We start from the raw sequence: 20,889 nt of genomic DNA, 5'->3' as shown, positions 1-20,889 counted from the left end.
CAGGTGTGAAAGGCTGGCACACCCCTTCTCCACATCTCATTGGTTACAGCTCAGAGCCTGCAGCCAGATACTGCAGCTGTAACCCCTTCAACACCACCGTCAAGGCAATGCCGCAAACGGCAACACACACACAAACACTTCTCATCCACTCTGCCACCTACAGTGGTTAGTTACTGGTAACGTAGGAAAGTATCCCACTGCGCTTCACTTTCACCGTGATACTTTATTTATCCTGTTATAAACGAAGGCTTGAAAAATAACACAATAACTGCAACAAAATATAATCTCTACTATGTTCATATAGAGTCATGCTGTTCTTTCACAACATGCATCTTCCTGAATTGGCATCAATCCAGTACAATCACAGAAACATAAAAACTGCACTATTCATGCATGCTCATGACATCATTGCTAGGTTTTTCCGATCCAGGTAGTCGTTCCTTGCTACATCATAGTACAGAACAAGATTACACATTACGCTTTTATGATGTGCTCTCATGGTCTGGGTAAGGGTAAAGACACACAGAAAAAAAAAAAGTCAGAGACAGCTGGTCAGTCAGCGCGCAGACTAAATAGCCAGATCTGAAAAAGCTCTATTAGCAAGGTTGGACAGTGTCCGAACAGTCTCTCAGATTGCAGTGTACGTTAGCTAGCATTTTCAGCCAGTCACAATTTACAATTAAGGGCTCATGTAGACATGCGCTTGCTTGTCATCCTGAACTAAAGGTTGCCCAGCTGTCTGAAGCATCCTAGTGAATACACTGTAATCATTGGTCAATGTAGACATCTTGTACATGGGTGTTGATGAAAGCAGGCTAAAATAAGTGGAAAGGACATGTCACTGACTCCAGTCGAACGTGCATGCACAAGCCTTTCATATAATCCTGAAAGTAAGTTGATGAACATGTGCTCTTATGCATAACAAAAGGCTCAACATTTAGGCATCAAGCTGGAATCTTTTAGTGCATTGGTTGACTCTTTGAGAGTTGCCCAATCCAAAAACAAAAGCAGCCATTCCGGATGACAGGTTCTCTTGCACATGTTTACCAGTGGCACACTTTCCCCTGCTCAGATGAAAGCAGTGCTTCCGGGGATGGGGAGCATGCGACTTCCTCGGAGGATGCAGTTCTCAGGCCTGAACACCGTCACATAGCAAGGAGGAAATTAACCCTGTGTAAGCTGCATGAGGCTTACATAGGAGTAGGACTCTTAGCTTTGAAGGTGCATATCAGCAGGTAGGAAGGTTTTCTTGCAAGAGAACCTGTCACACTTGCTCTGAATGGGCAACATGAGAATCTCTATCGCATATGCTGAGTTTCAGTGCAGCAACTGCCTCTCCATGAACATGGATAGGATCAGGGTCACTTTACTGGAACTAGCATGCAACCAGTGAACAAGGAAATGGCTAAGAGACCTCAGAGACAGATGCTTTGCTTCCACAGGTACCACTTGCTAAAAACATGCTCAACTTACTATCTGTTTTTTTGAAGTGAGAGCAAACACTTCCATTAAGGCTGTGTTTAAGACTACCTGATGGGTGCTTTATGGCCCTTTAGGAAAGCCACTTGTTTCCTAAAAGTTCTATAAATGCTGGCTTTACAAACGGATGTTCACACTAGCATTTTCAAGCTGAAGCCCAGCAGCAATTCACACCTTTTCATGCAGAAACACGCACAAAGGCAAAGCGCGCTTGCATTCATTTCTAATGGCACCCCAAAAGGCGGCCGGCAAGCAAAACGTACACAAACGCGGCAGCAAAAAAAAACACGTCCCACAAAATAGTGCAGGAGCCTTTTTGCCGTGCATATATGACCCCATTGAAATCAAAAGGGCCACGAGGCATGCACGAACATGCGTTCCCGGGACGCGCAGGTGTGAGCCAGGCTGTAAAAACAATTCCACCCTAAACAAACACTTTCTTTTAGTACCTAATGGCAGAGCTTATTTGATCTCAAAATCAAACTTCAAACTAGCAAAAGTATGACTGTTCCAGGATGGAAAGGTTGGGGGTATTACAAATGACAATGAATTGTTTTAGTGGGTAAAATGTAAGGAGATCAAAAGTTATGAAGGTGGGCAATGTGTACAGAAGGGTTTGGAAGGTAGAACAGTTTGCAGTATGTACAGGATAAGAATGTGGGGGGTATGACAGCAGGAAGTGGGGTGGAGAGGAGTGTGTAAAGTATATGGGAGCAGTATGTGCAGGAGAGAAGTGCAGAGGGTATAAATACTGGGCCGTATGAGGACAGGAATGCAGAGGTTATGATGGGGGCAAAGCGTGCAGAAGATGGATGCATAGGGTATTAGAAAGTATGTGCAGTTTGAATAGAATAGAGGGTAGGACAGTGGGCAGTATGTGTAGTACAGGCATGTGAAGACTATGATAGGGACATTATGTGCAGGAGCGCACTACAGAGGGTATGGCAACAGGCAATATGTGCAAAAGATGGTGGGGCAGTGTGTGCAGAGGAGGAGTGCATAAGGTATTATGGCAGTGTTTATTTTCAGTAGAGGCAGCCTGGGGGAAGATGTCTGTCAGCAGGGAGCATGAGGTAGCGGGAGGAGGAGTTTGAGAGGTCTGCAAGCTGGGGAGGGGTCTTTAGGGGGTGGCGTGCAGCAACCTGGGAGGAACTGTCTCTCAGCAGTGCATAAGATGGTTGGGAAGGGGGTGTTCAGGAGGTGGCAAGAGGCAGCCTAAGAGGAGCCGTTTCTTACAGGGGGTGTAAGGTGATTGGGAGGGATATCTATAGGTAGGGGTGTGAGACAGCTGGCGGAGGTCTTTCAGTGGGGGCACCTGTTCTTGGAACGACTGCCTAAAAGGAGAATTCCCCTCGCTTTGGGAGATGTCCTCCAACTTCCTGCTGCACCTTTGGTAAAAGAAGTGAAATTTTCCTAATGCTATACAGAAAGCAAAATAGCCTGGCAGTGGGTTTAACCCTTCTCTACTATAGCCAAAACTAAAAAAGGTTTTGTCTCTACATACAGTTTAAATTTATGAAGCTGGGTAGCCTACTAGTGTGCATATTAGCTTATTTCTTAATGGTGTATAGCAAAAGCATTTGACAATGTCAGGCATATAGCAGCATTTATAGGTGTTTTGTAGCATTTCACAAGCATGTTTCAATCAAACTCGCAATGTTTTCGGGCACTAAAACCCTTGTATGTGCTTGTAGTGAGCATTACCAAGAATTGTATGAGCAGTCCCACACTGCAAAATGTGAGAATATAGAAGGATCTGACATTGATAGTCTGGTTTTTGATTGTTCCACCACCTAGTCACTGACTGGTAATATTGGGTGGGGGCTGGGTATGAACCCAGTTTGCCAGAGTTCACCCAAGCCTGTACAAATCTGCCACAAACCCCTCACAGCTCAATCAGTTGCAGCCAGGGCATTCTCCGCCCCTTTGTGATGTGTACTTGCAGGGCAGGGGATGCCCTGCTGCAACTGATTGGCTTGGTTGGGGGGTGTCCCAGTGACAGATGTGTGGGTTTTGGTGAACCAGGTTCACACCAAGCTCCCACACAACACTACTGACCAGCTAAAACCAGGAATGGTAGGAGTTCAGGCTTTAATAGCTGCAAGGTTGTATCTATCCTCACAGGTGCACTTTAAGAGCATGAAGAGTCAACAGGAGCAATGATGTGCATGTCAAACATTAAAGGAGAACTATGAGCTGAGTGCTTTCTCAGTTCTAGCCGACCCGTGACAATGAGACTGTCACAGGTCGGCTTAGTAGATCGGGAGGTGAGTGAACACATACCGGCGTTCGCTCACCTCTCGATCCTGTCACAGCTCTCTGCCGTGACAGGGGGGGGGGGGCTGGATTCCCCCCTCACTGCTCCGATCCGCCAGCGCTGACTGGTGGAACGGACAGAGGAGGGGCGGGTACAGCTGGCTCTGTCTCTAGATAGGCAGAGCCAGCTGTCAGTCACGCAGCTGGGTGGATCCAGACATAATTGTTGGGATCCGCTTCAGCTGCGGTGTCTCAGTATAACGCGAGCAGCAGCTTGCGGTATACTGAGCCTAGGGTGATGGGAGTACGCTAGTTTGTGTCCTCCAGTTACCCTAAGGAGAACTATAGGGAAAAGCCTTAACCCCATAGTGCTCTTTAACAGACACAAGTGGTCACAAAGTGTGAACTTTCCTATCCATATTCCAACACTTCCTAGTAGTATCAAGAACTGAATCCCCACTGCATTGCAAATCTTCATTCCAGGTAGTAGAGCTAACCATCACAGTGACGAGTCAATAAGAAAGGTGCAGGGAATAGGAGGACACATGCTAGATTTTGACATGCCTAAAAAAGGTACTATTCTGTCACAAGTGCAAGCACCAATAGTTCTTTTAGATACTACCCTAAGGTGATATACTCACCTGTCCATATTACTCCTAGACCCATAGCTGTCATTGTAAACTCTCCTAGCCTGTCCAATACAGGGAAGGAGGAGCAGTGTTAAACTAGAGCATAACTTTATGAAAGTAAAGTCCTATAACAAAATATGCCAGGTTAGTGTACAGGCACACATGAGATTAATCTCTTCTGGATACACACCTCCTTTGCAATAGATTTAGTCAATAAGTTGCAAACTTGAAGAAAACGGTAATTCTCATGTCATCTTATGTGTAGGCAAATAGAGTGGCGGTGTTGTATTAAATTCAGAAAGGGGACCGACTCAGTTATACATACTGCTGCTCTCCATTTCTGATCTAGCTGAGTTGTAGCACAAAAGGAGATTTTAGTGGAACACCAAAAACACAGGATGGGTAGAAGGATACTCTTTTTTTTCTGATTTCCACAACAACGCATAATTTATTTTTGGTAACAAAAAAACAAACCTAAATATAACCAAAGAGACCCCTGACTTCCTCTGTACAGTGTTTTCTTCCTCATTACAATGTGACAAGTTCTGACCAAAGTCTCTGGAAAGTCAAGCTTTTGTAAAACTTGACAGATATTGAAACCTGGGTCTACTGCTAGAGATGTGCTAGATTATTTAGTGCCGTGGTTCTCAACTGGTGGATCGCAACCATGTGATCAGTGGGTCACCTCGTGCCTTCAACTGCAATAGGTGAGAAGCACCTCAGCCTCCCCCTAAGGCCCCGTTCACATTGAGCGATTTATCGCGCGGTAATTCCCGCGTTATCGCGGCTATTTACCGTGCGATATCGCTCTTCAATGCTTTGCAAAGGGTCCTGCTGTCGCGGGTCGTGTGTCGCTACAGCAGGACCCTTTTTGGAGCGATTCCAGCTTGCTCAATGCAAGCCATTCCTCAATCTCTTTCTGCAGTCCCTGTTATAAAAGAACAGGAGTCCTCTATACTGTACTGAGTCTTCCTGTTCATTCATACATTGTGGAGATAGTATGAGTTACTATGTACACAATTATGAATTAACAGGAAGTGATGTACTTCCTATTTATTCATAACTGGTACATAGTAACTCATACTATATCGTGTTATTTACAAGCAGTTAGCGATCACTGATTGCTTGTACTGCTCTACATCCTGACTCTCTATAACAGAAGGGTGAGTTGGCGGTGCGGGGAGGAGAGCTTGGTCTATTTTGATAGCTGACTCCTCCCCCCCACCTTCGGCTCTTGCTCCTGTGACAGCGCACAGCTCTCTCCCCCACACACCACTCTCCATCCTGATCGGTTAGAGGAGGCTGAGGGGGGCGGTGCGGGAAGAGAGCCTGCCTCCTGTGACATCGCGGCTCACAGTGCTCTCGTCCTCCTCTAACAATCTCTCTCCTCCCTTCCCCAAGCTAGTAGATGAACAGCTGCTGGAGTATGCTTTGTCCCTTGTAAAATCTGGTACTGGACAGGAAGTTCAGGGAAGCTGAGCGGAGAGACTTGGAAGCATCTGTTCAGAAACAACAACAAAGTATTTGGGCAAAAAAGTAAAGCAATGCTTTGCTGAACAATGCGTATTTGTTTCACCTGGATGCATTATTGAAAAACGTTTGAGAGTTTAACACTGCTTTAAATATCCCTGTAGCCAAAAGTTGCTCACCAAGATGTGTCATAATGATCACTCAGTAATGAAGTAGTACTATGTACAAACTGAGCTTAAAATTCCATAATAAAGCAAAAAAATTATGATGCTGAAATTATTCTTCCATTGTACATCTCCCAGCAGCATCACATAGGGGTCCTACCCACTGATACTAACGCAAAGAAAGCTCTTCCATATCATAAGTGTTCTTCATAGCTTGTCCAAAAGAGGACATGCAGGTAAAGTGTTCAAGCTGTCATGATCTTCATGCTCATGCATCAGCAAAGGAAATTACAGTTAGAAAACATTTCGCTATCTTGGCTGTTTATAGCAGCAATACATATGGGTGACCAACAAAGGAAAAAAAAAAAAGAACATGATCACCCAAATGGTGGCCACAAGCGTATCAATATGATCATTCATTCAATGTGACTAAACTGCTCAAATTTAACTAAAAATCTCAAGAACCAATTTGTTTGATTTAGGCAGCCTATGATAGATTTTAACTATGGCTGAATCAGCCACATCTGAATTTTGACGATCCCTTCTGACTGATCGAGCAAATATTTGCTCTTGTTTTAGAGCACTAATCATAAGATGGATGAAATAAATGATCATTTAGATTTATGACTCGGATCATATTTTGTATACAATATTTTCAGTTGATTGCAAAGTGGGAACAATACTCTGGATTTTGCATCATTTGATTTTTAATTGCTTGTTTGCGATGGCTCGTACACAGACTGATCCCTAAATATCACATGTATGGCCAATCAAAAGACTTCTGAAAATATCCAGGAGGATTCCCAAGATGTAACAATACTCTTACTAGATTGAGCTTTTATTTATTTTAAAATTGGAATACCCTTGAGACAAAGCCTCCTATAACCATATCAAACTGAGTATTCCTAGATATATAGACAAAAAAAAAGGACTTCTTTTTAGCTTGAAAAGCTATCCAAATCCTATAAATAACTAAACAGAGAATGGACCAAGCATACATGCTATTTAAACAGTAATACACTCTTACTCCCTTCTCCATGAGCACTATAGTGATAACCAAAATGGAAAAAGTCATATCCTGACCAAATGGGAGACATGTAAATAGAATATAGTCTTCTCCCAGTGTAAACCTCCAAAGTTTGGCATTTTCTGGTTGTGAAATTCCATCGTTGAATTTCTTGACTCTGAAAATATAGTTGCCTAGTACGTAAGGTGGGGAAAAAAGACAAAGGTCCATCCAGTGCAACCTATGAGTGTTTGTGTCAGATGAAGTTATCTATTCTAAGAATATCCCGGTATATTGTGCTCACAGAGGAAGACATCTAGACGGTTTTTTGAATTTGTCAATGCTACCAGCTGTTACCACCATCGAGAGAAGGTAGTTCTACATTTTTGCTGCTCTGAACATAAAGAACCAACTCTGCAATTTTAGAGGAAACATCGTTTCCTCAAACATTTAACTGTGACGTGTTCTCTTCAGGGACCTAAGATTCATCAAGTTGTTACCACCCCATTGATTAATTTGAAGATAGCAATCAAGTTTCTTCTTATGCATCTCCTCTCAAAGGTAAATACGTTTAAACTACTTAATCATTCTTCATAGCTGAGGCCCTCTAGCCCCTATTAACTTTGTTTCTCTTTCTTGGCCCTTTCCAACTCTAGGACACCCCTTCTATTATTTGGGAACCCAAACAGAACCACAGACTCAAGATGAGGTTGAACCAATGTTTTGTAAAGGGCTATGACAAAAACATGCTCCTTAAGGTTCAGCACTGGTCTGAAGCCTCTTTGTTGCGTTTTGATCAGAAACATAAATCTCTGATACATGGAAGTGCAGAACTGCATTCAGGTTAACCAAAAGCTTAGGCACACTGTAAGAGAGATTCGAGAAAAGTGCATCTGGCTTTAGCCGAGGGATACATCCATCAAACTCCAAGGATCATCAGTATAGAGTAGGAAAAAAAGGCAAAATAGAATTGCCTAACAACTAAAAGGTATTCACCCCTATTCCTGGAGCAGGATATTCATGTAATAGAGGGCAAAACAAAAATAGCAATAAGGGTAGGAAATTACAGATATAATTACCCGGAGCACTGTACAGCAATTAGACAAGTGAAAATGAAGGCACATGTAACACTGTCATGAATAACCAAGAATAATGCTCTGCATACATTTAGTCACATAAAGAGTCACACATATATACATACATAGATTTAAAGTAACTTGGGTACTATAGAAAGGGGAAGGGTTAAGGTTTGCAATTCACACAAGAAAGTCAAGTAACAGTTCAATTACTTTTTTCACAAGGACATGTGTTATACAGACTATATTGACAATGTATTTATGGTTTAAAGCAGGGCTGGACCATTCACGGTCGCCAGGTCGCCATGGAAACTGAAAAAACTCTCTGGCAACCAGGTCATTGCTGCGTCCTGGTTGATACTAAATAAGCACAGTTAATAAGAGTTCCCTGCAGCTTGGTACTGCATGGGTTAAGCAGGGCAAGAAGGCACGGCCAGTGTCACAGTGGACTGAGAACGGGCAGGGCTTGCAGCAGGAGCTTTGAGCAGTGAGCCCAGTGCCAGTTGTCCAGTGAGGGCCAGTTGTCCAATGAGGGCTCCTCCTCCTGGCTTCTTACTGCCAGTCTGTCCGGAACAGGGACAGTGATCAATTCGAAACCGCATGTAAATGTATCACAAACAATTACATCTGGACTGCAGCTTACAAATGCAGCCGCTTTCACCCGGTCATCAACTTGAACAGGAGACAGCAGCCACATCTTACAGGGAGATTTGTGGTTCCTGGCGCAGGAGTCTGCAGTTTCCTACCGCAGGAATCCAAAATCGCAGTGCGAATGAGGCCTAATAGTGTGTTCTGTATTTGTATTAGGGGTCAACCGATATGTTTTTTTTTACAGAACCAATACCAGTTATGGGCCACCTTTCAGGCCAATAATCAATATCAGGTACTGATATTCTGTTTACATTCAGCTACGGAATCTTGCTCCAGAATCCCCTGTTTCTTTTGTATTCTAACAGCGGACGCTGGCCACTGTCAGAACATTCGAACAGAGCTCATCGGCTGCCAGCTCTGCTCCTAGAGATTTTCTAACTGGCTCCTTCGATTAGCTGATCGAGGGATGCCAGCTGAAAAGGGCTGAAGCCGAAAATTCTTAAAAATAATTTAAGAATGTGTGCATATTGGCCCCGATTATCGGTAAATCCAATAATCGGTCAAGTCCTAATTTGTATTGTTAACTGTTAACATCTGTTCAAAATGAACAAATGTTTTTCTTGTAACTGTTGCTTAACTGTGTATGTTTCAGCTACCTACATAGAGATATGCAGGTTGCGTAGTGCTGACTCCTAGTTCTGCTTGAGATTTGTCCAGGCCTTTATAAAAGGATCACTTAAGTGAAACCTGGACGGAAAGAAATATTTAGGTTACCAGTGCACTAAAATAATAGACTAATGGTTTCAGGACAGTGGTGGAGCGCCAGTGCCCAGTCGCAGCTGCAACCGCTGTGACCCTGGTAGTTATCGTGAAAATGCCAAGTATCGGCGCTGATATCTGAACATCCCTAGTTAATAGGATATCCCAGTTGTACTATAACATATCTGCAGACTGTCCTTACTACATAATGCACCATGACACATGAGCTGGTCTTTAAAGTGTAACTCCAGAAAAAAAACTTTTATTAACCCTTGCAGTGGGCACCCCCTGCACTGCAAGGGTCAAATGCTAATTTTTATCTCGGTGCTAAAAAATAATAATAATTATACTCACCCGAACCACTGAGCCAGCTCCTGTGTATAGAACATGATGATTTACAGGACCTTAGACCCAGCAAGGGCTGGAAGGACCGGTCTAAGAGCAAACCGGCTCAGAGCATCGCGTGAGTATAACTTTATATTTTTTTTAGCACCTAGGCAAAAACGAGCACTTAATCCTTGCAGTGCCGGGGTAGCCCACTGCAAGGGTTAATAAAAGTTTTGGCCGGAGTTCTTCTTTAAGGTTGGAATTTAAACAGAACAGAGCTCGGACTACATAAACTATGAAAAGGCTCCACTGCAAAAAGCAAACTTGTACAGAAACTAATGGGGGTGTTGTGGGGCTTCTTGTTCTTGGGGCAGGAGGGAAAGTGTTTGGCGGGGTGTTAAAAGGAAACTTGCACTGAAAAAAATATGTAGGCTGACAGAGGGAATGTGTTTTGTGGGGCTTTACTAAACGACACTTATCTTAATATCTTTTTAGAAACTGTACTTATGTAAAGACAATATTAAGATAGAGTTATCTTCTGCACATGTGGAGGTGGTCTGTCATTATATGTATTGTAACCTTTTGGGTTGGAGGGGGTGGCTGAAGGCTGACTAACACCTAAACTATGGAATGATGTTGACAGCAAGGCAAAGAGACATCACTTACACTTCTTCGCTATGTTCACCCCATTGTAAAGCTAAATATTTCCTCTGACAATACAGTGATGGGAATTTCAGACTGCCCACAAGAAGATGCTGCTCTTTATGTATTCTTTACACAACATCCTATCAGCACACTATCTACGAGGACAGTCAGGTCCACAACTTTTAGTTCTAGTATGTGCTGCATTCAGCAAGAGGATGTTCACAGCTCAAATTTAGAATACCACAACCAATTAAAAAAAACTTACATTGGAAATACTGGCTTTCGCAGTCCAGCTCTATCTATGATGTTTATATTAAAGAGCCTGGCTCAAAATAATGCAAATCACAGAGGCACATTTGTAAGGGGGCGTAAAAACATCTGTCTACATGGTGGCAAGTGTCCACTATGTTTAAGGAGAACTATGAGGTGAGTGAAAATCACTCATCCTCATAGTTCAAGCCAACGTGTGACAACGAAACTGTCACATATCCGCTCACTTCCCAATCTATTGAGCCAACACATACCATCGCTCGCTCACTTCTCGATCATGTCCCTGCAGATAGCCGTGACCGTCACTCACGGCTCCCTGCAGGGATTCCCCCCCTCCCCTGTCCGATCCTCCAGCGCTGACTGGCAGAACGGAGGGAGGAGGGGGCGGGTACAGCTGGCTCTGCCTCTAGATAGGCAGAGCCAGCTGTCAATCACGCAGCTGGGTGGATCTCGACAGAAATGTCCGGATCCGTCCCGGCTGCGGCGGTCTCAGTATAGCGCGAGCTGTAGCTCGCGATATGCTGAGCTTTGGGTCACGGAAGGACGCTAGTTTGTGTCCTCCCGTGACCCTTAGGAGAACTATGGGGAAAAGTCCTGACCCCATAGTTCTCCTTTAACAGTAGTAAATTACAGAACTGTTTCCAGGGTACAGTACAGTATTGTACAGGTACCTTAAACTGTCTGATGTGCTGGTAAGCACCTGCACCCTCTATCCCATTCAGGAAAGCATCAATGATAATTTACAGTAGTGTTTAATGTTTACATTTAACTTATATATGTGCTGGCAGCAGGTTATTTTCTATATATTTATTGTAATTTCAATTTTAAATTGATGTATGGAAGATAGGTTAAAGGAGAACTATGGGGTCAGTGTTTTTCCCCATAGTTCTCCTTGGGGTAACGGGAGGACACAAACTAGCGTCCTCCCGTCACCCTAAGCTCAGTATACCGCGAGCTACAGCTCGCGGTATACTGGGACACCGCACCTGGAGCGGATCCCGACTTAGATGACGGGATCCGCCCAGCTGCGTGAGTGACAGCTGGCTCTACCTATCTAGAGGCAGAGCCAGCTGTACCCGCCCCCTCCCCCGTCCGTTCCGCCAGTCAGCGATGGCAGATCGGAGCGGGGAGAGGGGAATCCAGCCCCTCCCCCTGTCACGGCAGAGAGCCGTGACAGGATCGAGAGGTGAGGGAACCCGGTATGTTTTCCCTCACCTCCCGATCTACTGAGCCGACCTGCGACAGTCTCATTGTCACAGGTCGGCTTAGAACTATGACGTGAGTGGAAATCACTCATGTCATAGTTCTCCTTTAAGTTTAATTTAAAATGAAATACACAAATGTAGTGTTACAAAGTTTACTTCAGAAGAATACTGCATGCACATTTTTTTGCAATCGCACGGTGCGGGCAATCACACTGTGGGTGGGAGGCGTGTTTGGGGTGCCATTGAAATTAATGGCACAGCAACGCACCTCCCGCAGCTGAATTTGTCAGGCCAAAGCCGAAGATTACTTTTTTCCCCACCTTTTATCATTTTTGTTTCAATGATTGTATTGCAAGCACACGGAGCTTGAATAGCATAAACCAGGGAATGACAGCTGCCAGTGGTAAGATTTCGCAGACAGTAGCTAAATGTAAATACAGCAGGTAGTGGGCTGGTGCAATAGTCAGCCTGCTACTGGCCATTTCAAATTGCAATAGCAGGCTGGCTATTGCAACCGCCCACTGCTTACTGTGCCCTCCTCCTAGCGTGGATTAGAGAGCTAAGGGATCCAACCAACTAATCGATAATGAGAATAGTTGACAACTATTCTTATAATCAATTAGTTGGTTGCAGCCCTAGTGTAAACAGGATTAAAATTAGGCAAACAGAACAGGCACTATAGCCGTTTGTATTATCGTCAATGGAAAACAATTGTTTAACTCACAGAAAGCTTTCAGAACACATGTATTTCAGGAAACAAAGTCATGGCATAAATGAATAATCCCCTTGTGCCTTATCAGAAGCAAAGAATCATTCAAACCACAAGACAATTATTTGTCTAGAGTATGAGGTAGGATTATAAAAGGAAAGCGGTCACGGAATGGAAACCATGAAAGCAAAAAAAAAAAAATGTAAAGCAAGCAGCACTTTTCCCAGATTACAATTATCTAGGAAGCCATTAAATTGTATATATAGCCAAAACCTTTTTAAGTTTTGGATAGAGTAGGAAAGGATTAAAACCCTTAGAGGGGTAACATGACAGTAGAGCTGCAGCTAACGATTATTTTCAAAATCGATTAGTTAGCCGATTATTAAGTTCGATTAATCGGATAAAAAAAATAAAAATAAAATACATTTTAAAAAATGGCTCCAGTGATGGACTACTAGTTTGTATTGAGATTGAAGTCCATCACAGGAGCAAGCTTGGAGCGGTGGAAATATGAAAAAGTGTGGTGTGCAATATAGTGAAATGAAAAGTGTAAAATTATACAGCAATGAATGCAGAATAGCATCGGCTATAGAGGACTACAAAACCCAGCAATAGTATATTATACAGCACAATGCAGAATACCACTAGCTATAGAGCACTACAAAACCCAGCAATAGTACATTATAGCTGGTGGTAGTCTGCATTGCGCTGTATAATGTACTATTGCTGGGTTTTCTTGTCCTCTATAGCTGGTAGTATTCTGCATTGTGCTGTATAATGTAGTATTGCTGGGATTTGTTGTACTCGTCTATAGCTGGTGGTATTCCGCACTGCGCTGTATAATGTATTATTGCTGGGATTTGTAGTCCTCTATACAGCGCAATGCAGAATACCCCCAGCTATATGGGAATACAACAAATCTCAGCAAAACATTATACATACAGTGTATAATGTATTGCTGGGATCTGTATTCCTCTATAGCTGATGGTATAATATACAGCACAATGTACCATCAGCTATAGAGGAAAACAAATCCCAGCAATACATTATAGAGCACCATGTGGGGGAAAGCGCAGGCTTACCTGAGCAGTCTTCCAGCAACTTGTTTCTGAGATCGGGCCTGTCTATCGGCGGCAGTCATCCGCCCACACCTGCTCCTCCTTACTTCTTACTCCCTGCGTCGATCATGGATTTGGGCGGGTGGTGAGCGTGAGGCGGGGAAGAGGTGTGGCGTGTGGAGCGTGGATGCGGGTGGGCGGATCTGGCAGCGGCAAACGTGAGGTGGGGAGGAGGTGAGGCGCGCAGCTGTGTGGAGCCGTGAACAGGGCCAACCAATCGGAAGCCGATTAATCGATGATTGAAAAAGTTGACAACTTTTTCGATAATCGATTATGTCGATTAGTTGTTGCAGCATGACAGATTATTCAACCCTTCCCCATTCTATCCAAAAACAATTTGCCTATAGATATCATTTAAACATTTCATTGCCCGAGCCATTTTTTGCATACATGAAAATGATAATTGTTTACAGTTCCCCAAAAGGATATATTTTCTAATAGCAGAGACCATGGAAAATAAAATGGTGACAGTAAATAGATATCAAACATGTCAAGCCTCAAAATTGTGAGTGCTCTGACTAACCTGCTTATTTCATTACCTAATTTACACTGAACGTTCGAGATATTCGTCCATCTCAGGGTACAAACTGAATTTAATTAAAACTGAAGTGATGCCGATTAATGTCCCCAGGCTACGTTCTCCTCAAATCTTCCTTCGATTATAATTGGACATTTGACACACTTAAGTATCTGGTAGTCTACCTTACCCCTTGGGTGTCCTCCCTTTATAGGGTGAACTTTATTCCTCTGTACAGGGAGCCCAGAGACTACCTTCAGAGATGGGGGTCCTACCGCTTATAAAATGGCACATTGACATTCATTAAAATGACAATTTTGCCGAAATTGCTCTACTATTTTGAAACATTGCCCTGTAAAAAATCCTATGCCCAATTTCAAAGCTCTGCAACGCTCTCTTCTCAAATTTACCTGGGATAATTTCAATCATAGGGTCCCTAGGTTTGCGTTAGTGGCCTCCAGATCACGGGGTGGTCTGGGCTTCCTGGATATCTTTAAATATTATTTGGCTGCTCATTTACGTCACCTGGCATCCCGGTCCTCTCTCTACCCCCCTAACAGCTGGGCGGAAATAGAAAGCCTCTGGATTACCCCATTACATCTTAACTCCCCCCACCTCAGGCCTACCCCACTATCTTCGCTGACTGCTCCTTTTATCTTCCATGAAACATACTAAAGACATTTGGCGTTTTGCTAGGCTTAAATTTAAATCCGACTTCCCCCACTTCTCCTATGCGATCATTCCTATATACCCCCCTTTTACCTGCCACGCTTGGCCATCCCACTGCTTGCCCTTGGTTTGATCATTCCCTCTTTCCTTTCAAGGATATCATACACAAGGTTGATAGGACCCTGTTCTCTTTCCCTGACCTACGCAATCGATTTGAACTTCCATCGAAATCTCTTTTTGCATTCCTTCAGATCAAACATTTCGCATACTTGGTCTCCACCGCTCTTGTTTTTACCCCATTTGAAAGACTTTGTTTAGATGGTCCTGCCCGCAAAGCGTGGTATTTCTGACATATACAGGCTGCATAACTCAATACCCACTCACCCCTTTCCTATACATAAATACATGTTTAAATGGGATACGGCTTTGGGTAGGACATTGGACATGGAGGCGATTTGGACTAATGCTAACAAGACATCTATTTGCACTCTCTATAGGGAAAATCAGTAAAAAAAATCCTGTATCACTGGTATCGCACCCCGGACCTTTTACACCACATGAATTCTTTGTTGCCATCAGTGTGTTGGCACTGTACAAAATACAAAGGCAGTCCACTACATATCTTCTGGGAATGTCCCAAGATACATCCCTTTTGGGAACGTGTAATGTCCTTGCTTAAATGTTTGGTCGATATGACTGTACCAGAAGACCTTGTACATTTGCTTTTGGGACTCCCCAACGCATATGTATCCACGACTTGTACTCAGCTTATTTATCATTTCCTCAGAGCAGCCAGATGCCTCATAGCTTTAAAATGGTGGCAACTTACCCCTCCGTCTCACGTGGATTTGCTTCGAAGGATTTATGATATCCACAACTTGGAATATCTTACAGCTCGATTACACAATTCCGTTTAAAAAAATTTGAACGGGTGTGGTCCCCTTGGCGACTCCTGGACTGGTCCGATGGCACTTCCTCTGGCTTGATGTGAGTTCAATGTTTGGAAACTTCTCCTCCCTTCCATGATAATGAGGAACAGACTTTACTTGTCTATGTTTCCATCTCTTATGGGCTCATTGCCTCTCGTAGGTTCCCTTTTCACCCTCATGCTGTTTGAGGCTTTCTCTTTGTTCTGGATACTAACTTTAATACTTTGAGGTTATAACAGTTTTATTTATGCATACTAGATATTTCAATTGATAGCTGTAAAGTTATCTTTCTTGATTGCTCATCAGTACGTTGTTTCTTTAGATGCCTTTTTAACTGACAATGTGTGCCTTTGTTTTTCATGTTAAATTTCCAATAAAAAGTCATTTATACAAAAATTGAGTGTGCCCCCGTAAATCACTCAAAAAGTTTGGTACCCAAAATTGTCCATAGGCGATGCTTTTGAAAGCCTGTATAGGCCACAAAATTTACTTAGTTAACTGTGAATAATGTGATTAATGACATGGCGCCTGGCTTCCTAATTGCCCCGGAAGCCGGCTCCATGTTGTTTGGCCGGCTTGATTGTGATTAACCGGGAAACCGGTTTCCCAGCCAATTAGTATAGAGCCGGCTTCCCGGCCAATCAGGAAGATGGGCGGCGAGTAATGACCCGCCTCCCTGGTTGGCCGGGAAGCCGGCTCCAGCCAATCAGGAAGGAGCCGGCTGTTCGGTTGGCTCGATGCTGATTGGCCAGGAAGCCAGCTTCCCAGCCAATCAGCATAGAGTCTGCTTCCCAACCAATCAGGAAGCTGGGCGGCGGGCTCCATGTTCCCCTACGGCACTGCCTGTCAGAAGAAATCTTCTTCTGACCAGAAGTTTCGGTATCGGGTAAGGTATCGGAGCATTTGGGCAAGTACGAGTACTCGCCCAAATACTCGGTATCGATGCATCCCTACTTTAAACAATGTCTATGCATACAACACTTACACCATACACCAGGGTGGCACTACTCCCTCCTCCACTGGCGACACTATAAGCGCCCATTCACACATGTGTTTCCTAAAGCATGACAATGCTCACCATGAAGAATCTCATTATTTTCTATGGTGCTTGTTCACTGAAAGTACGTGAGCTCCTTTTTGGACAGAATCGTGCATTTTTGACCCCACAGACTGCAAAATACCTGAAAAACGTGGGGTAATGTGCTTTACTTAACAACTATCTCCTCATCCTGGTAACTACCTAAAACAAAAAAGGCTCAAGTCTAAAAAAAAAAATAAAGGGCTTCGAAATTGCCTGAAAACGCTCACGCTCAAGTTTTAATGGGGACTGAAGGGTTGGGATTAGACATGAGGCTGGGCTTAGTGCAAACCCATTTCACCCGAGTTCATTCAATCCCACTCAAAACTCTAATCACCAGCCCATTTTCCTGATCCAGTCAGTGGTGGCAGTTCCACAGGAGAGGGGTCCATTTCCTGCTCCCTTGTGATGTATAGCTGCGTAGCAGGCTATGCAGAGACATTGGTCAGAGTTTTGAGCAGGCCTGGGCGAACTGGTTTCACAACAAGCCCAGCCTTAAAAGGAGAACTATGGTGTTAAGGCTTTTCCCCATAGTTCTCCTTAGGGTAACGGGAGGACAAACTAGCGTCCTCCCGTCACCCTTGGCTCAGTATACCGCGAGCTGTAGCTCGCGGTATACTGAGACGCCGCACCTGGAGCGGATCCCGACGTAGATGACGGGATCCGCCCAGCTGCGTGACTGACAACTGGCTCTGCCTATCTAGAGGCAGAGCCAGCTGTACCCGCCCCCTCCCCCGTCCCGCCAGTCAGCGCTGGCGGATCGGAGCAGGGAGTCCAGCCCCTCCCGTCACGGCAGAGAGTGAACGCCGGTATGTGTTCGCTCACCTCCCGATCTACTGAGCCGACCTGTGACAGTCTCATTGTCACGGGCCGGCTAGAGCTATGAGGTGAGTGAAAAGCACTCCGCTCATAGTTCTCCTTTAAGTCTTTTAAGGATGTGCATGGGTTTGGTACAAACGGAGTTTGCTCAAGCTTGTGCAAAACTGTCAGAGACATATCCCCCACCTTCCAGCCCAGCCAGTTGCGGCTGGTGCATTCCCCACCCTACAGCTACCATAAGAAAGGGGCAGGGAATACCCTGACTACAACTGAATGTAGTGACAGTTTAGCACAGGCTTAGGTGAACTGGGTTTGCACTAAACCCATGAACATACATACTGTAGAGTAACAAACAATCAATATTCCCTTTTGTTTTTAATATCCTAGGCAAACTCACCCAAAATATTCCTCCCATAGCCACATTTGGTAATAGAATATATTGAGGGGGGATTTATCAAATCTGGAGCAGTTGTCCATGGCAACCAATCAGCTTCTCTCTTTCATTTTTAAAGCTTAACTGAATAAACTGAAAAGAGAAGCTGATTGGATGCCATGAACAAATGCTCCAGTTTTGATCAATTCCCTGCCATTGTGTATATGTAATGTATATATACTGTGCTGTTTACCCCTCTGTTATTACATCGCCCACATCACTGCCATTTGTCAAGCTGTGCAAATAAATGTGAAGTGACTCCTCAAAGCACCTGTAATAATAAATGTAGCAGTGACTGCAGAATGTCCCCCCCTGACTACAGTACAATATTAAAAAGTTATACAGACAGACAAACGCTCCTATACTGTAAAGTTTTGGGTGTAGGCGTCAGTACACTGACTATATCCCGTATTTTAGAACTAATACCTGAAACGACAAGAGTTTCTCTACTTTTCCCCCATACCCAGTTCTGTATGTCAACGCGAATAACTTTAAAATAACCCCCCTCACCTTATCCCCGGAGTGTCAGCGACTTTCACCGGGGGAAAAAGCAACACACAACACTAGGACACCGCCCCACCAGAACCCTCCCTAGGCGCATACTGGTTGGCCACGATCGTTCTATCCTCACCGCTGATTGGCTACGTCCACTTTTGCGCAGCTTTGGATTGGCTCACAACACTTCCGTCATGTTTCTGATAGGCTTCCTTCCTGGGCACAGATTGCAACACGTCTTACTAGAGAACGCCTATGACTAATACGAATGTGGGGTTTCCTCCTTAGCGAGGGCTAGCATATGAGCGACCATTTCTTCGTAGCTCAAGCGTAATAGACTGGTGAGACAATGGCGCCTAGAAAAGGACGGCTGAACTGGAGACACAAATGAGCCAGTTTAGCTCATTGTAACCCTGTTAGGTTCACGTGTTGTCACGTTATGAGGCGTCTGCTGCAGCAAAATTGTGCAAAAGAATTTCAGCTGACGTGCTGGGACTTTTTCTCAGAAATGTGAGGAATTCCGTCCCTGCTTCTTTCTTTTTTTTTTGATCAAGTGAGCTGTTTTAAATGTTCTTTTAATTGTGTACTTTTGGCTTAGCTTTCGTTTCTAAAAGTTAATGTGTCAGTAGTTGCAAAACACAAATTTCATGTATGCTTTAGTGTGCCATTTTAAAGTCTATCTAAACCCAAAACAGAAATGTAATTTGCTGAAACATATCAATAATTAGAGTGACACTAAACTCAGGAGTACCCTAAGCCCTCGTTCACACCTGAATGTTTTGTAGCGCGTTCTACGCTCGACGAACGCTCTACAAAACGCTCAAAAATATGCCATTGTATTCAATGATCTGGTTCCCACCTTGGCGTATTTCCGCCCATCCCTAACGCGCTACAAAACGGCCCACGGCTGAAAAGGTGCATGTACTACTTTGGGCCGTTTTGTTGTGCGTTTCCATTGGGATACAGCCAAGTAACCCTCGGAAACGCGCGTGTCGCGCGATTTTTTTACCGCGAATCGCGGTTAAAAAAACGTGCGACAGACGCGCATATGGAATACGCCTAGGTGTGAACCAGGCCTTACTATAAAGCCTCGTTCACACCAGACACAGTGCGTTCTGGCTAAGGTTGCCACCTGTCCCGGATTCAGCTGGACAGTCCGGGTTTTGAGTCTTGTATGTGCTGTGCTTGGGTTTCAGCTGGATTGAAACTAGGGTTGCCACCCGTACGGGTTTCACCCGTACAACCCGGGTTTGGAATCATGTGCCCGGGTCTGTGGCCACCTCCCGCCCGGGCACATGATTCAAACATTACAATGCCGCATACCTGCATTTCTTGCGGCAGGCGGAGGACGGCGGACACCAGGTGGCGCTGTCTCCTGTTCCTCGACTCTCCCTCCTCTGTTTCTTCCGCGGCTGTAGTGGGAGGAAGTGACATCAGCGAGAGAGGGAGCCGTGAGGGACGAATCTTTCTCCGGCAGCCAGCCAGCAGGGGTGGAGAGCAGCGCTTTCGTCTGGCAGACGAGTTTGGGGCCGCACTTCGCATATGAATGTCATTTCTGAGCCTGATGAAGGGGACCCGGCGCGGCCCAGAAAGTGCTTGTCTTAGGAATGACAACTACCAATCAAATGGATTTTGCAGTAACATGGGATCTTGGTGCCGGTGTGCTGGAGACATCTGTATTGTTGTTCTGTTGTGAGCAGCGCCATCCGCAGTCATTACCGGCACCCGTTACTTTTGGCATATCTGGTAAGAACTGCGGCAAGGTATATGGGTACTGCTTTGTACACTTATCTACAGAATGCATATCTGGGAACCTGTGGCATACTGGTAAGTTGTGATTAACTCAAATGTCATTTATTTACAAAATACATGCATAGTGTATACTTTACAAACAAATTGCCGTGAAGCGCTATAGTGTTCGGGTTTGGCCTGAAGAAAAGGTGGCAACCCTAATTGAAACCCAGACACGGAACATAGAGGACTAAAAACCCAGACTTTCCAGCTGAATCCAGGACAGGTGGCAACCCTATTTTTGTCCGGAACTCATTGCATCACATTTTGTCCGGCTCACTATGTTATGGGGTAGGAGGGGGCCCTACGGCCACATGAGAATGCAAGGCGCATCAATACCTGCGGTGTGGACTGGTCCAAACAAAATAGTGCTTGCAGCATTTTGTTCGGACCGAACCACAGACATTGATGTGCCTTGCGTTCCTGTGCGGCCAAAGGGTGTGGCTACGGTGCC

At 44.5% G+C, this 20,889-nt stretch overlaps 1 protein-coding gene across 1 annotated transcript in view; it reads right to left on the bottom strand.

The window, feature by feature from the left end:
* WASF2 (WAS protein family member 2) overlaps positions 1-18,740 on the bottom strand; it is a 41,600-nt gene extending 22,860 nt beyond the window's left edge. The window contains 1 exon segment of the mRNA XM_018555987.1: positions 18,660-18,740. The gene's annotated coding sequence lies outside the window, so the exon portion shown is untranslated.
* Positions 18,741-20,889: the final 2,149 nt, after the last annotated feature.

This window comes from Nanorana parkeri, unplaced genomic scaffold, assembly GCF_000935625.1.
Source record: "Nanorana parkeri isolate BGI_ZX_2015 unplaced genomic scaffold, ASM93562v1 scaffold220, whole genome shotgun sequence".
NCBI classification, from domain to species: Eukaryota; Metazoa; Chordata; class Amphibia; order Anura; family Dicroglossidae; genus Nanorana; species Nanorana parkeri.
The sequence above is the reverse complement of the archived record's forward strand: the minus strand, read 5'-3'. Positions and strand labels throughout refer to the sequence as shown.